General features: G+C 46.5%; 1 protein-coding gene across 3 annotated transcripts in view; it reads left to right on the top strand.

Annotated features, from left to right (window-relative positions):
* Positions 1–17,744, top strand: part of PIK3CD (phosphatidylinositol-4,5-bisphosphate 3-kinase catalytic subunit delta) — a 55,282-nt gene that overhangs the window by 15,956 nt on the left and 21,582 nt on the right. Inside the window, exon 1 of one of the 3 annotated variants that reach the window (XM_075113965.1) lies at positions 6,966–7,054. The exons of 1 other annotated variant lie outside the window; for it this stretch is intronic. The gene's annotated coding sequence lies outside the window, so the exon portion shown is untranslated. Of the gene's footprint in view, positions 1–6,965; positions 7,055–10,258; positions 10,313–17,744 lie in introns of those variants that run through there. One more of the 3 variants, XM_075113964.1, reaches the window with a different exon arrangement.

Genomic DNA, 17,744 nt, shown 5'->3' with positions numbered 1-17,744 from the left:
TTACAGCAGAGGCAGTTTGGTGAAGGAACTCCCAGGCAGTCTGGATAAGACTGAAATTCCTGTTTAAAAGCGGTGGGGGGTGAGTTGCTGTGTGCTTGTCATACCAACACAGACGCTGGCTGTTGAGGATCTAGTGGAAATAAAAGTTGTACCAAATTCAGCCTAAGATCTTTATGATTCTCCAACCAAGTGACTGAGCAGCTGTATGTGCAAAGGCATGTAAACTGGAGTAATTTGTGTTATATCTCTGTCCTGCTGATAAAATGGAAAAATCGCTGAGGTTGACGCCTCATTACTCAGGGCTGTAAAATGTACAAATACAAAGATAGACAGCAAACTCTTTTGGTTAGCAATTAAGACTGTTTGCACATGGAAACCGCCATCATTCAATTGATTTAGTAGTTCAATTTGAATATTCAGTGTTGTTTATCAATATGGACAATTTTGTTATCTGTTTAGGAGTAGATGACTTTTAATGTGCTGAACTCAGCTAAAGCACCAGTTAAGTGAGACTCCTCCCTCCTTTAATTTTCAAATATTTGAGTATTTTCCTTGAAATAAGCCTTGACAAATGAGCAGCATGGTCTTCCTGGAAATGTGAAGAAGATTTAAAATGAATAAATAAATCAGTCTGTTTCACTTTTTTCATGGGTGGTGAGGGAAGATGAGCTACCAGGAACGCAGTGCTTTGAAAGGCCGCCATTGGGACGAGGACCTGGACAACTTATTCTCAGAAAGAAGTAGCATGTCTTGTATGTGCAAAACCCAGTCTGCAAATCGTAATGCCATGCAGTTTTCATAGAAGCATGTGCCTTCTATTTTCTTCTCATGTCCCAGAGAAAAGCAGCAAATGCTGCAACAATAGATGACAAAAATTCCAGATGACCCAAAAGGCTGTGGTACAAGATACACGTGGGAGTGAGCTGGGGGGTTTGTCACTGCCTTAGGTGCGATGCCTGTCTTAAATGCACCTCTGTGTCTTGCTTTGCTGTTTTTTCACGTAGGTCATCTCTTATTTTGTCTGTGCATGTAATGCATCGTGTGTGCTCGTAGGCAGGGCCGCTCCACCCAGTGCAGCAGCGTGAGGCTGCCTGTTGTCTGCCATAGGGAGCATCTCGTTGATCAGGGCGAGAGGGTGCATGCGGGGGGTGATGCCAGTCCTAAGCATCCTAATGGGAAGAAGGCTTATTCCTAGGGGTGTTAGGGAAGGCCATAACCACGCCCAGCTGGACTTGCAGAACACCTAGGCTTTACTGGAGATGTCCGTTCCTACCCTTGTATTAAAACATAGCAGGCTACTGGATGCCAGCTTAGTGCTGAGCTGCTTTTTCCCACCAGACCCTGTGCCAGGGGACCCATCCCAAAAGCTGGCTGAAATTATCCCTCGGGCCATGACTTACTGCTGATTTCTGCACCAGGGCAGATGGTTTTGGTTTTGGGCTGGTGGAGAACTTCCCTGAAGGCTCTTCCCCAGCAGAGTCCCTTATCTCTCTGGTTTTAGGTGACTGATTTTAAAGACTTTGCTAGTTTGTGGTACTCTGCTTTTCCCTGTCTTGTGAGGATAGCAGAAAAGCCAGCAATAAAGACAGTGAAAAAACCTGCAATCTCCTAAGTGATCCAATACTAAACATTGCTGTTCCCACTGTCCTGAAAGGGGAACTAAGGCAGCGAGTTTGTAGCGTGGCCAGTGCCATTGAAAGGAGCAGGCTGAGACATGCAAAAATCCTTTGAAGCAGCAAATTCAGTTGCTTAAGTGCATCCTGCTGTGAGGGGGCACCCAACCTCACTCAGATCCTGGCAGCTGCCACATTTTAAATTATGATGCAGCAATGATAAACAGTGATGCTTGTAGCATACAGCATAAGTGCTTAACGTAGTCAATAAGTGTCCAGCACAGTTTCCCAGTCCTAGTTCTGTTTAGGCAGGCTGGAATGTTTGCTTCTGTGAAATACATCTTCTCTTCTTTGTAAGTATTTTTAAAGACTTAATGAAAACAAACATTATCTATTTCTGGACCAAAATTTGAGGACAAAAATTTTGCATTTTCCTGCTACCGAAAAGAGTTTGTTTTTCCTTCAACACTGTTCCCAGGGTAAAAGTTGTAGTTTTACCTCCAGCTATGTAAATGATTCTTCATCAATATGTCTCAGGTGGAAATTCCCCTCTTCACAAATGGAAATTTTGCTCTGGTAACAGTAAAAATAATTTTCTTTCAGCCAAAACCATCTCTCATTTTAGAAATAGAAATCTTTTCACATTCCTTTTCTCCTTGTTGTCACTGATGACTCATGCAATGGCCTTTGCTACTTATTTCTGACTCTTAAGTGATTTTTCAGGTGGCTGCTAAAAAATCCTTAAAACATTTGTTACTGGCATCTGCCTCCTTTTGCAACATGATACATGTATTTTGTTTTTTATGCAGAAAGTGTATTTCGGTTCTGAAAGTTGCTTGGTTTGGAATACACGCTTTAAACATCAAATAAAACTAAACAAACAAAAACCACCCAAATATAACAAACCCATGAGTTTGTGCAAAATACTTAGTGCAGGCAGGCACCTGCATCTGTCTGCCTTCAGCATGCAGACAGCCACCCACACAAAAGTTTGCAAGATCCGGTCTTACTGGAAACAATTAATAAGGACCCCCAAAATTCCCAAACTGGATGAAGGACTTGTTTGTTAGTGCTCTGACTTCATCACTGAGGTCTAGTTTTATATTTTTTGAGAAACCCAACATTCCTGTGAACCTAAACTGGACTTCTGAGTGTGGGGAGGCTGGGTGCTGCTTTTCTTCTGGTAGCAAAGAAAAGGATCCAGAATCCCCCAACAGTAATTTCAAGATTAAACAGCGTGGTTTAGTTAAGCAGGCAGTTACAACTCATAATGGAAATTTGTGGTTTTATAGATCACTCACTTTCTGCAAAAAGAAGTACTCCCAAGAAATGGTATTGCAGAAAAAAAAAAGAAAGGAAAGTTGCTTGTCCCTCCTGAGGAACCAATCGTCAGAAAAGGGATGTAGCTTCTGGCCATTTGTGCTTGACATTCTTTGGGTTTGTATCAAAAAAAATCTTCAGCAGAAGTGAGGTTCTGAGAGGCATTCCTGGGGGGGAAATGCTGTGTATGTACACAATTATATTTTGAAGTGATAAAGAAGTAAGCGATATTTTGTGTCGAGACACCGATGCTTTGAACTTCTGTAGCACCACCAGTTAAAGACCTCAGATGACTTGTACAAACAGCAAAGCTTCACAAAATGCCCTGTGAAACACGGAAGTAATAATATCTGTATTCTGTGCACAGAGAAACAGGTGAAACAACTTACCAAAGGCCACAGCACCAGTGCCAGTATGAGGAGTAGAACGTGAGTACCTTACTCCAGGTCCTGCCCTTGAAAGCATTAAGTCCTGGGGTTTCAGAGCAGTGTGTGTAATTTTGCTGGGGATTTTTGTTGGCATTAGTTTGTTTTTGTGTGTTTTCCCCAAACTGTTTTGTCTTACTTGACTTGTCTGACTGTTCTTGCAGTCAGTAACTCAAACTGTATCCCTGACAAAGCTGTAGCTTCAGTATCTTGCAGAACTGGGTCAGTAGCATCTCCCATCTAACATTTGACTAATACCTTCCACTCGGTTCTCTGGGATGTTGTGCTGCTTGCAACACCAACAATTAAGAGAACTTGCTTTTTCCTTAATGCTATACTTTGGCATGGGCAGAGGTTGTAACTTTGAAATTCTGATGAGGAAACAACAAAGGAGGTATCAAAGCCCCCTGGTTCATTTTGATAACCTCCTAAGGAAAAGTGCCTCCAGGGATTTTTCTCCTTTAGAAGTCCTGTGGTGCTGATGATGATCAAGATAGGCATCTCATCTGCTTGCTGCAGCTAACTCAGGTCAGTTCTTGTAGCTTATTTTTCCTCTGCAAACAATTATGGGGAAATCATAGAGAAATGCGTTGTTCTCTAGTCTGCAGTATGCTTCATTTAAATGCATAGTCACACAAATAAACCAGTATTTTTTTCCGGGCAAGGACACCAAAGTACGCCATTCTGGCCTTCAGCAAGAGAGCCGAGTATCTTTGTCATCATTCTCCCTTCTCTCTGTTGTTCAGGCTTGGTGCTGCTTCAGAGGCTCTTTGAATAAACAGGCTGCTCAGGTCCTTGAATCCCACCCGCTACTAATTCACCATCTCCTATACAGCTCATGGAGAGATTTTGCTTAGTGAGTTTTTTTTGTTTAAATGCATGTCCAGCAAAGAAAGATAAAAACATGCTGAGGCTTTGTCATGGCTTTCTTCCCTGAAATATCTCTTGTGACAATATCAACAAGTGAACCGTAGCTTTGCTCTTGAAAGAAAAACAATTCGTGTTATGACCACTGTGCGCTCAGCTGTCCCAAAGTCCACGCTATGAAAAAACTGCTGCATTTTTCTTCAGAGAAATATCCTCCTCCTGGGAAGGTTGCATGAGCATAGATGAAGAATCCAGCATCTGTTTCAGGGCTGGTTACAGATGTGTGCTTCACGATGTGACAAGTTGGCAGTGAAAGGAGGTGGACAGCGCAGGGCAGCAAAGAGCTGGGTGCTCGGTGAGGCCCTGGTCCCGGTATCCGTGGTCCCCCAGGTTAATGCAACCCATACTGGGTGAAGCTGGAAAATGTGCTTGTGATCCTTTGGTTTTTGTTCCCCTAAATATCCTCACCTGGTGTCTGTCCCGTGCCGTGCCCTTAGCAGAGGACATGCCTTTTTTGTGGGACTTGAGCTGGGGGAAAGTGGAACCTGAGACTTGTGACAGTGACCTCCTGAGAGAAGGGCTAGTTTTAATCTTTATTTTAGAAAGGTGTTGTGGTGAATTTCTCCTCTCAGTTTTATGCAACATGGCCTTTTTCTAGTTTCTGTTCTCTCCAGAGACCCATGTCAGGGGCTACTGCCCTGCAATCCTTGCACCGCTGGCTGCAGCAAATCCACGTTTCCTGACCGTGCTGCTCTGGCCAGGGAAATCCTCTTTGTGCCCTCGCATCCTCCTTTTTTCCCTTCCTCAGCCCTGGCAGGAGCAGCGTTGTCATAGGAACTGTGGGATCATCCTCCTTGCAGCTCTTTCCTGAGTGGACATTGTCCATTTACATTTCCACCAGTCATGGGTCCCAATGCGCTTGCTGTCCTTTGCCTCCCAACCTGCTAGAATTATTCTGGACCTAACTTTTTGTAAGTCGTCATTTCCCCTGCTTTTCTTCTTCTTTCCTCCTCACTGAACATAAGATGTTCTACCAAGTAACTTTACATTATTCTAATAAAACAAGTCCTTTAGTGAGGACACCAGAGATCTAATGTGATTCTTCCACCGTCCTCCTAGGCGACTTTTGGCCAATTCATTTCTGTGCCTTGGTTTTCTTGCGTGTCAAGAGCAAAGGAGAGAAAGCACGGGCATGTGGAGTTTACAGTACATACTATTAAAGTTTTTTAAGCGGTACAAATGAAAGTGTATGTATTCTGAATATATTAACAACATTTACTATTTATTACTTAGTAGTAGTGGTGGTATATTCCTATCAAACAGGGATTTATGTCAAATTAGGTTGGGGCCATTGCAATCCCAGTGCTAGATCACAGCTTGGTTTCCCTGGGATGAGTGGTTCCTTTGATAATACTTCTGGCTAGTTGAGCAGTTTGTGCACATTATTCATACAGCAGCCAGCAGAGCAGTAGGACGTAAGAGGTAATCACGTGGGGCTTGACCTTAAAACTGTGAATTCATATCTGAATTTCCCCAACAAAATTTAGGAGGTTTTGGATCTGCAGTTGGTTTAGATTAGTCAACACTTTCCTTAAAGCACTAGCACTGATTTTCTAAGAGATGAAGGTCTAGTCTTCCCCTCCTACTTGAGAAAACATCTGTGAAATACAGCAGTATTAAGCTGTTTATGAAGTTCATCGTAAGTGGTAAGGCTGTGACAGCTCTGGCTATTTGAGGATGGAGAACTGGAAAGTTCAAAATATGAAAATGAATGTGTAAGGCAGTTGGGGGCTGTAAAGTGCAGTTAAAATACTTGGTACAGTTTATGCCAATATCGTAATCTTTCTTCAGTGTGCGCATTGCTTGCTTGCAAGAGAGCCTAGGGGCCCTAAATACATGTATGTATGTAAAGAAATCCCAGCAAAGAATGAAAAGCCTGTAGCAGTGTGGCTTTACACTATGGCACAGAGACCCTTCGTGTAAGATGCAAAAAGAAAGAGTGATCTTCAAGTCTTGAAGTACTGTTTGGTTTGGCCAGAGGCATTTCTCAGCAAAGGATGCATCCTGTGGCTGTGCTTATAGACATGAGCTCCGCTGCTCACCTCTGTGGTAGCCGGCATGGATCAGTGTTGCACACTTCATGCGGCTGTGATCCTATTTCAGATCTCATTGCCAAAAAAACCTCTTTTGACTTTTAAATAAGAGCAAGTTACTAGCCATATTTGCAGACCAACTGCATAGCTGAAGCAAAAGTGCGGTTTCCCGCCTGTTTGGTAGTGTTAACCACATGGAGCAAATAGTTTCAACTCTCCTAAAACTGCTCTGGCTTCCTGTTTGCTTTGTGGTGCAATTAAATGTGGTGAGTTTGGTGGGGTTTTTTTATTTGCTTGTTTGTTTACCTCGTACTCCAGTAAGTGGAGGATGAGAGAGGCTACTTCTAGCCTTGTCTGTAGAAGTGGTGAATACAGCTTCATAAATGTTACTGCTTACTAAAATTGCCAACATCTACGTGGCTCAGGACCCAGGAGGGCAGGCATGGTGGTTTGCTCTCCAGGTGCTCCACTGGCAGTTGAAAGCACCCTTGCCAGGCAATCTTGTAAATACCAAGGCACTGTGGTTATGTTACTTGCTTGTTGTCATCCTCCTCCTCTTTCTCCCCCTGTTCCTTTTTCTTCCAGAAGCTGACCATCTGTCTCATCTAGGCTATGAACATCGGCTAAATTTCTGACGCAGCAGCTGCTGTAGAGAAGGGATTTGGAAGGGAGCTGTTTAGGAGCTGTACAGCCAGCATTTCCAACCGTGTCCGTTGTGTAAAGGGGTGCCGAGACGGTAAGTGGATGTGCAAGAATGGTGTACCTGGAGCAATGAAGAGAGGAAAGAACCTGAGAAAAGATGTGAGGATAAATGGCAAGAGGTGGAACTGGGAAAGACTGACAATTAAGACTAAGGGCTCAAAAAAGTGTTTGTTGAAGAAAAGGGACATAAAAAGAAGGTATTCATGGAGGCAGCCATTGTAAGTGAGGTGCAGCCAAAAGATGAAAAGAAAAATACACTTTAGGTTTGGCTTTGTAAATATATAATAGAGAGCAGCCCTTAGCCCTAGCCAAGCACTGCAGGATTTTTATCCCCATCAGTAGGGAGTCTCCCTTCCCTCTGGACACTCCTTATCCTGCAAGGACTTGTACGCTGAGCCAGCAGTTGTGTGATGCAGAATGTCTGAAAACTCATCATCCCTTTCCTCCCGCCCATTTGCCTTTCTACGACCTACAGTTTTATGTTAACCCTGGGTTGTCCCAGCGCACGTCCTTTATAATGCAGTCTGAGAGAGTATCCATTTACACGTGGCAAATACTGATTTAAAAAAGAAAGTCAGTTTGAGTTATCCAACAACTATGTTGACATCAGTTTTAGATACTGATTTTTCTTCTTTGCCTGACACTTCGTGTGGGGTCAAGCTGTAGCTGCAGCACTATACCCTATTTGTTAATGTTGCAGGGCTCTTAACTGGGGACAGAGCTGCCGTGTCGCCGTGGCAGAGATCAGCCCCTGCAGTTACACAGAAAGTGCCTGTTCTTCTCTGCACTCTCCTAATGAGTCCTGCATAAAACTTGGACCACGGTGCGACTGTTGTGAAACTAGGCTGGGGTCTGCACCGCTCGCTGAGCAGGACAAGGCTGACCCCTGGCTCAGCAGGAGCATGCAATCAAGTTTCTGGCAAATTTATGTTTTATGAACAGCTCTGGGTAAACTTATACCAGATTGGCATGGCGTGGAGATGGTCTTTTTGAACTGGCGTGCCCAGCACGTGCCTAATACTGGATGCATTTGAAATAATGTCATGTGGATGCCTCTAGCCCTTCTTTCCAGTGTTTTCTTCAAACCCATTGGCACTGTTTTGCTCTCGATAACCCAGAAATAAAACAATTAACTGACCTTTCCCTTCTGTTCTTCCTGGAGGTCTTGGATCTTTAATGTAGCAGGTTGCAACTATTTTTTCTGACTTTCGGTTCCTTTTCCCTTCCCCAGGCCTTCTGTTGTCCGATTTCTCGCAGGCGGTGTGGGCAAATGTCCTGTAAGTGTTCAGCACAGTCCTATATGTGAAACTTGGAGACGATGAATAGAAAAGCTGTTGAAAAGGAAAAAAATAGCAGAACAGAAACCAGAATTCCTGTAAACAGTCTGTTAAAAATATCTTCAACACATGTCAGGGCCAATGATTTAAAATAGACAGTTTCTGAGCTTTAAAAGGTCACATTAAGATGTGATACTAGATTCGAATGGAGTTGAAGAATGAATGTTTCAACAGTCACTTTTTGTACTGATGGCAAGATATCTGTGTAGCCATCTAGTAATGTTCAGGGGGAAAAAAATGAGTCAGGTTGCAAGAATAATGAGCTTTTCTTGGATTATAACATGGAAGAAAACAAAATAAAAAGCATTTATACCTTAATCACATGCCTCCAGCAGTGGAAGCTTTAGGAAAAATGGTAATCCTGGGAGTCATAAAATTGTAGGACCAGTCAGGGCAATGCACTAACGCGAACCATGTCCTATACCGAGATTGTTTGTTTCCATGTGTGGGAGCAAAATAATTAAAAGCACAAATCCATGTTCACAATCTCTTATTATTCGTGTCCCAAAGTACACTGGGCACTTCTCAAGTACAAAAGGAGATGTATGAAAAGAGAGAGATTTTTTTCAAAAGAGCACGTGATCTTTGGGTTTCTAATTGCTGCTGAAAATTTAATGAGACAGTGATTGTCTTTGAACACTGGAAATGTTTCTTAGCCCCATCTGCTGCTGCTTTGGAACCTCTAATTTCCTGTGACAAGTCGGAGGGATGCTCTGTGCAAAAGGGTGACAGCAGCCCCATGGGGTGTCTGAGAGGTGGCCCACCCCTGAGGCACCTTGGGGCTCTGGTGGGATGGGCCCTTGCATGGCGGTTTGGTGCCTGGGTGGGTGTCCCCTGCAGCCATCGGGCCTGTACAACAGGTTGGTGGAGAAAAAAAATGGATAGGTATCCTGTACGTCCTTGGTATCCAGCATCAAAAGCTGTGCTTGGTTCCTGTGTCTCCCATGATTACCAGGCGCTAGTGTGACACCAGGGACGCTACGGCCTGTTGCTACCCTGCTCCTACCTTGGGCCCCATGGACACCTTGCCTGCCTTGGGGGCACCACTTCTTTTCCCCACATCACTTGAAGTGACATTGAAAATGTCCGTTTGGGGTCGTCCCCATCCTTATAGCGCAGAACTCTTCCAGGTGAAGGAAGAACAGCTGAGTGACTGAGGTTGTCCAGGCAGCCCTTTCCAGGGCAGCAGTGAATCCCAAACCATTTAAAAACTCCTATAAGAGTAGTTTTACACCTATAGCTGAATTTAGGGCCTACCTTCAACAATGTGCCCTACAGTTAGTCCTTCGGCTCTGGTAGTAACGCAGCCATTGTCGGGTGTTACCAGCAGCGTGTCCCCAACATGTGCGTGCGGCCGTGTCAGGACCGTGGCAGCCATGTAATGCTTTGGACACTTTTGGTGCTTGGCTTCCAGGATTGACTTCTCCTGGGGGTGTTGCAGTGCCCGTTGTACATCTTCTTGTGTGCTGGGCTGCACAAACCAGCACCGCAGATTACCGGCGTGCGACGCACGGCTAGAGCGATGTGTGCGTGACAGAGGGTGGCTGCTGGGTTACTGGAGCACAAGGCCGTGTTACTGCTGTGTGACACAGCTGTGGCAGTACGGTTAACTGGGGCTGGTGGTGGACCAGTGGCGCGCAATGCGCAGCTGGTGCCGGGGTTCAGGTGCGTGGCTACTCGGCGCACCGTGACCGCTGCCCAGCGTGGGGTGACTGGTGTGTGGGGCAGAGCTACTGGTGTGCGGGGTTACTGGTGGGCCGCCAGCGGGGGACGGGGGGTGGCGTGGGTTGTGCGCCCTCGCCTCGGTGCTGCACTTTGCAGACGGTGCCCGACGCCGCGGCGCGGGCGGGTCTTTGGAGACGGTGCCTGGGTGGGGGCGGGGCCGGGGGTGGGGTGGGGCTCGGGGCGGGGCCGGGGCCGCCCCGGGAGCGCGGGAGCGCGGCCGCCGCGGGCAGGTGAGCACCGGGGGGCTTGGGGCGGGGGGCGCTGGGGGGGAGCCGGGCCCGGGAAGGGGGGGGCGGCGGCGGCCGGGGGGTGCCCGTCCGTCGCTCCGCCGTCTGTCTGTCTGCGGCAAATCCGAGTCACTCCACGGGCTGTGTTAACAAACTGTCTCCTTCTTAAGGAAAAGCAATTCTTTATGGAAACTGGGTATTTTAAGACCCGGTAACCTGCAAATAGAATTTAGCTGCTCCGGAGGCCGGCCCTAGCAGCCCTATCCCGCCCCCCGCAGGAAGAGATGCGCTGGCAGCGGCGCTCCTCTCGGTTTCCAAGGCGGGCGGATGGCATCAGGCTTTCTTTTTCGGCCGGGAATTGGATGGAACCCACTCGTGTCACCTGCTGACATGCTGGAGGGGTCTTGTCCTGCTGGGATTTCGGCCCGGGCTTTAGCAGAAGGTTTTATGCTCAGCGCCTTGTCGCTGCGATTAAGAGTCACCCAGAGATTTGTGCGTGCTTGGCAACGTCTTGCCACCCGCACCTTTGACGCTGGAGTTGTGCCGCCGAGGTCAGCCCCTAACGGCGGCGGGCGTTTGTACGGCGGGTTACAGCTTTGGGTTGTGTGCTTTGGCAGGGCGAGAGCGCCTTTTAAGAGCTCTCCAGGGTCGGTCGCTTAACACCTAAGCGCGGTGTGCTGTACGTGCTGGAGGTGGAACCTGAAAGTGAAGAAAGTTGAATGGAGTGGCGAGGGTCACTAGAAACGCGTGGCTTATTTTTTGTTTTCATCACCAAGATGCAGTTGGGTTTTTGGTATTGCCCACTCAGGGGAGCAGCTGAAAAAGGCTAATTTCAGTAACCTCCTCAGCTAGAAGCTTTCGTTTATCACACCGTTCTCCAGCTCCCAGACTATGCCCGTGTTAGCAGTAATAGCAGGAGCGCAAAGATCCCACATCGTTTTGCTAGCATTTAGGAATTGTGACATCCTACATGAGGTAAACTTGTGCGTATGAGAAAACTGAAACCCAGGGGAGTTAGTCGTTTGAAGTCACGCCTCAAACAATTGTCAGGTTGGGAATGGAACTTCGCAAGTTGTCAGTTTTCAAGCTCTTGTTTTAACCACTAAATATACTGTTTCCCACTAGATGCTTCCTCAGACAATACTGAAAGTATAATTGATTGACTGTGACCTTGCCTAAAAGGCTGCTTGAAAGTTTCTACCAGAGCAAGGTTCTCAAGTCCTCCTATCAGATGCTTTTCTTACTCCTTGGTGTTCCTCTGCCTCTCTCTAGTGATACTGTTTTACTTCTAGAATGAGGTATGGCTTTACATTTCCATTTCTCTTAAGCTGCTTTATCTAAGCTCCTCTTTCCCTCCCTCTGGCTATTACTTGTGGTTGGATATAAGGTCCTGCTGAGCTTGAATGATGGCATAGCGCTCTGATGCTCTTTCTCTAGTTGCTCTGGAGCTGGGAGCTCCACAGAACTGCAGCCTGTTTTTATCACCACGTGTATGTTCTGCTTTCCCATCTTTTTCCTTGCTGACAACCCCTTTCACCATTAGCCCAGCACACAAACAAGGTTAGCTCCAGTTCAGATTACATTAGTGTAGTTCTGCTTCCCATTACTTTTCTCTGTGAGCCTGTTTTAGGGGGGTGTGCATGTGTAAGGCAGGCAGTGAGCGGTATAATGCTCAAAGTAAAGGAACCTTTATGTCATAAAGGGAAGGGCACAAGCCAAGGGATTCTTTGGATCCAGTGGCTGTTCAAAGCCTGATCCTCATAGTCTTCACATAGCAAGAACATAGTTCTTTGGAAGGTAGGAAAAATCCACTGTTCTCCGCTGACACCTCGATGCACAGAAGATGCTGATTTTGGTACGTAAATGCGGGTTTGTATCAGCCCCCCGGTAGGGAAGGGGATGCCCTGTAGGGCTGTAGAGGCCTGGATAGTTAAGTGCGTGCATTTTCACCCCTTGCCCAGTTATCCTGGGCAGATTCCATTGTATGCCTACTTCCGTCTGGTGGTTGTGTAAGTAAAGTAGGGAGTAAAGGTGATTGATCAGGGGCTTGGAAATCTCTACAAAAGACATTATTGAACCAGTGTGACTACGTGTCTGCTATGTAGAGTTGGATGAACAACGGACTATGGTTGAAAGAAAGAGTGAATGAATTGCTGCAGGGAATTGCACGGCAGGATAGAAGAGGTCGATGTACAAAATAGAATGTGCAAAAGATAATGATAATGTGCAAAAACCTTTATTTGATTTTTATATTTGGTAGAGGTAGAAATCCTATTATGGTAAACTAAAGGAGATTAGAATATTCTAAACTGGGGTTTGAGGAAATGAACCCTGAAGATACAAAAGTATTGATTTTAGGGGTTGTTCAGTACTTGAATGCTTCTCCACACCTTTTCAAGGGGTCCTAGTTTTTTCCTACCTAGTTCATGGGCTTCGTCTTACACTTGTGTGTATGTGTTGAAGGAGGAACCAGAGGCAACAGAGCTCTGGTGCAACTCAGGTCTGTGCTGAAGGTGCAACACTGTCACAGGAACTGAAAGAGCAATGATGGCCTAACAGCATGGTTGGGACACCGATCCCTGTTTTACAGAAAGCTTAAGGGAAGTTGTAAAGGAAACACTTTTGCTGACACGAGAGCAAAATCTATCCTATTAATGCCACCTCTAAAATGAATTATGTTAGCAGGAATGCAAGAAGGGAGCAAAGCCATTCTTCTGGCATAAAAGGCTGCTGCTAGCTGAATGTCCAGGCTCAGAGCCACTCCTGGTGGCAGTCTGCAGGGGATGGCTATGAGTTCTCAGTCCAGCTTGCTGCGGGTCCTGTACGCTGGCTAGAGCATCAAGCCTGATCTGCTGTGTTTGGAGGTCCCTGCTCAGTCGAGGTCAATGGGGCAGCGCAGCAGACATTTGCACCTCTGCAGGCCGACAGTCCCCGAGGCTGTATTTCTAGCACCTCTCACCAGCGTGTGTTCATTTTTAGATGAATAAGTAGCCAGGTTGTCAATACTTGTCAGCAGGCAGAGCTGCAAAAGCCAGTCTTACTATGGGCTTCCATTGGTTCCATCCATGTCGTGGGACTGGAGCCTGAATCAGGACTTTTTACATTACGCCACAAGGGAAACAGATACAGCATGTTTTTCCTGTGCGATTAAGTGGCTGGCACCTGGGTGTGAGTATCCAGGTAGCCCAACAAAGGGGGAGTCCCCCTACAAAACTCCACATACAGTCACAGTTTGCTTGCCTGAATGTCTCTGGAGGCATGCTTACCTGCTACGGGAGCTTTCCCAGTCTGTTCTTGGAGGGGAATTTGTGGGTTAATTTTACAGTGCTCAAATGACTTGCTCACAGCGTACGGCGGATCTGTGTTACCTCCTGACCCCCATTAAAAGAGCAAGCGCAAGCTTAAAACACCTTCCGAATACTCGCTGAAATGGGTCTGCGCCTATGAAAGCTTCGGGTTGATTCAGATCCGCTAAGTGTATTGATTGCCTGGTAAAGAAACATCAAGCACGTGTGTACATAAAAATTCCCGTGGTCTCCTCCCCCAGCTAAGTTGATGCCTGCAATGAAAGTGACTTCCTGCAGTCTCCCACGCTGCACACATCACCTGTGAGCTCTGCGCCACTCGTTTCTTATAAACTTGAAAGGTATTTTTGTAGTCCTGAGGTTTAGTAATTTTGTAATCTGTTTGTGGGCGTTGGAGCTTCCGTGTCTGTCTAACGCTGCAGCCTCACAGGGGTTTGTGGAACGCTACTCCATGTGTGATCTTGCTAGCTTGCTGCTTTTTTTTTTTTTTCCTTTTTCTTTCCCTCTCAATAGCAGTTGTACGTTGTAAACACCAGAGCTGTGGTTGGTAAACTTTGTAAGAGGAGATTTGTGTTAGCGTGTTATGTTGGCTCCTGGCTTGTTGAATACTGACTGGCTAATTTCAAATGTGCCTGTTGCATAAATTTACCTTTATGTGCAACTATGTGTTCCTCAGGGTGCGTGAATTCCAAACACGTGCTGCCTCCTATTACTGATGTTGTGCCTGTGTTAGTTATATGGCATCCAGCAGCGCTGGGGGTTTATGTTCTGTCTTGGCGGGCTAGTGCATGGACTAGTCCCATGTGCACATCAGCTCTGCCTCGGTTGTCTCTCCTCTTTGGGAAAGATATATTTATTAGTATCATGCTAATTAATGCGAGGGGAAACCCATAAGGAAGGAAAAGCAGTCTGTAGCCTTCCTGCAGAATAATGAATTGAGGCAAAGCAAGGAGAGCAAGTTGAGGACTTGCCTTCGTCTGAAACCTGGTATTTTGTCTCACGATTATTTTCCTCCACCTCTTTTTCTGCCCAGCGATGAAGAGGTCTGGGCATTGTAAGATACAACTCTCAGCAAGGAAGTGGTTAGTACCAAGGGATGCATCTTTCCTGATTGCTCCCCTAGGAAATGACTCCACATCTCAAAATTACCGAGGGATTTTGCAGCAGTTGTCCACAACTAGGAGGTTTTGCTGCTTGTTGGGCTGGTCTGAACCAGAGGCAGTGGTCAGGGTGGAGTAAGTCCAACTGGAATAGGTCCAGTGCGTATTTCATTCCTAGTTTCCTGAGAAAGTCTGTCTTGCACAGAGTTTTACTTTCCCCTTACAAAAATATTCCACAGAGCAGAAATATATGTGAAAAGGGGAGTACGCTTGGATTCTCTGGGAACTGTGGGGAATAGCTTCGTGTTTGGAGCCCTGGAAATCTATTGTCGGGCGTGCACTTGATGCTTTGGGACCTGTGTTGTGTGACAGCATGCGTTTCTCTTCCTCTTACGTGTTCCGAGAAGTCCAAAGCGATCCTGTGCTCTGCAGTTTGAGAGCTTGTTTATCTGCAGACTGAAAGAAGCAGCTGTGATGGCCCCACACAGATGGTCGTCACAGCCCATGCTGTACATCACCCAGTCCATACGCTGCTTGTCCTGCTGCTCGGCTCTCCCGTTGGGTTGTGGCTGGTCACTCCTCATATTTGCTTAGCAAGATTGGAGGTTCCCATCAAGTGTGCTTGCTGCTTTTGGGAAAAGAGCTCCCATTACTGCTTCGCTGTGGGGTAGGAAAAGCAGTTCTGTCTTTAGGGGGGCAGGGGCCCTGCCTATCTTGGGAAACAACAGAATAATGTTTTGAGCAACCTGCATCTTGTTTTCATGTGCTCCGCTATCCCGGCAGCACTGCCAACAGCCCCTGCAACTCCTGCCTGTGCCATACCCTTTCCTGGAGTCATTACGATTGCGTGGCTTGCGGACGGCCTGTCGCTCGTAGCCTTTACATCACGTGAGCTTAGGTGTCCTGCCCAAGCAAGTACGTACCACAGGGCAATTTTTAGGTCAGGCTTGTGTACAAGCAGACCCAGAGGAAAATTGCTGCCTGAGATGAATGAGGAGGTATTTGAGGCCCTGCTGTTTCCTCAAATGCTCTGTGCATATCTTCAGTTCAGGAGCTACATGAAGCTCCCAGAGCAAAATACCTGGCCCGCAGGAGGGCCAATGTCTTTAGCTTGGGTGTACACATTGTTATGACCTGTTTGGCCACCCAGTCTTGAGCTCTACCTCTTGGACAGAGTGTAGGTATGGGCCAGCTGTAAACCAAGAGCTTCGTGCGCTCCGGTTGTCTGTTCTGCTTCTTAGCCTCTGGGGTGCCAAGCACCGCATGCATCCTGTCCCACCGAACTGTCTGCTGTTCTCGGAGTCAGAAGGCAGCAGTGTATCTGCCTTGCACTTGAAACACGTATTTGAGGGTTGTGGGAGATGTGGCTGGTGGGGGAGGAAGAAGTATTATAGGAAGGTGTAGGTGGGGGAATGTGGAAGCATTCAAGCAAGAAGAGACCTTATAGCGGCCTTCCACCACCTGAAGGGGGCCTATGAGAAAGCTGGAGAGGGCCTTTTTACAAGGGCATGTAATGATAGGGCAAGGAGCAACGGCTTTAAACTGAAAGAGGGTAGATTTAGAATAGATATAAGGAAGAAATTCTTCGCTATGAGGGTGGTAAGGCACTGCAACAGGTTGACCAGAGAAGCTGTGGATGCCCCATCCCCAGCAGTGTTTAAGGCCAGGTTGGACAGGGCTTTGAGCGACCTGGTCTAGTGGAAGGTGTCCCTGCCCATGGCAGGGGGGCTGGAACTAGATGATCTTTAAGGTCCCTTCCAAGCTAAACCATTCTATGTTTTGGGGGTATATTGCAGTTGGAAGAGTGAGGTCTGGGGGCATCTTATGGTAGAAAGTGGGTGGCTACAGCCCGTTGTTGATAAGCACAGGTCTTTGATAGCCAGGGTACCTGCTTGAGGTTGGTTCTGTGGGTTTGCATCCCACTAAAACAGAAGCTTCTGTCTCACCCTTGCTTGCACTAGCTTTGAGAGATATGCAGGTTGTGCAGTAAACTAATTCCTGCCTAGCGTGGGTTGATTAACTTGAATGTCAGGCTACCAGGCCTTCAGGTCAGGACCCTGCCACAATACAGGACTTTTAGCAATAATCTGTCTATCCACCAGGATGAAAGTCTGGGGTGACACTGGGGCTTTTAAAAACAGGCAGCTGCAATGGGGAATCCTTTTTCTAAAGACTGCTGCAGTGAAAACCAAAGAGTATATCTCAAACAACCCCAGCAGCGTAAACCCTGACAAAAAGGGGTGCTGCTGGACCCGGCTAGTCACAAATGGCAAAATGACCTAGAGAAAAGGGAATTGTAATTACTTTTACTTGTGAGATAAAGAGAGTGCAAACAAAGTTACAGCCTGGAGAAAATTCTCTTCCAATTTCCCAAGGCAAAAGGGAAGATGAAAGTGGGTGGTGCAGGAGTGTTGATCTATGCAGAGCTTGCTTCATGTAAAAACTGTCATGCTGGATCAGATCTAAGGTCCAGCTAGCTCTGAATTTAGCAATGGGGAGAGGCTTGATAAATGACATATTAGAGGCAGCGCAAGTGTAGAGTTATTCTTCCTTTGGCATATCCACTCCAGGTTCTGTTGGAAGAATCACTTTACATGGGGAGATAATCGGTGAGTTTGGAAAGACAAGGCATTGAGCAACTAGAATGTGAAATTGTAGTTCTAATAGCTTAGATAGGTGCTTCATATCTGATGGGATGTGGCATCAGGTAGAAATCCTCAGCAGAAGGAAGCAGTTCAGCTATTGTTGTCTCCTGTCTCTGCTGGTCTGGAGAGTCGTGGTAGTTTGCTGCTTTTGCTGCCTTTGGGAGAGGCTGAGGTAGCAGATATTCTAGAAACTTGCTGGTTTTATTGCTAATGAGCAGAAGATGAGGCAAGCTTGTTTTGCTTTATTCAAACTTGTAAACCTTGCCTCCTCCCCTTTTACTTCCCTCCCTCTTAAGGCACATGGGTGGTTTTGTGGTCTCTGTATCCGGTCTCTGTGTGATACAGCATGTGCGCTGAGGAAGCAGGACAGATAAAACATAGCTCA

This window comes from Phalacrocorax aristotelis, chromosome 19 (genome assembly GCF_949628215.1).
Source record: "Phalacrocorax aristotelis chromosome 19, bGulAri2.1, whole genome shotgun sequence".
Lineage (NCBI taxonomy): Eukaryota > Metazoa > Chordata > Aves > Suliformes > Phalacrocoracidae > Phalacrocorax > Phalacrocorax aristotelis.
Note: the sequence above shows the minus strand (reverse complement) of the source record. Positions and strands in the feature narration are given on the sequence as shown.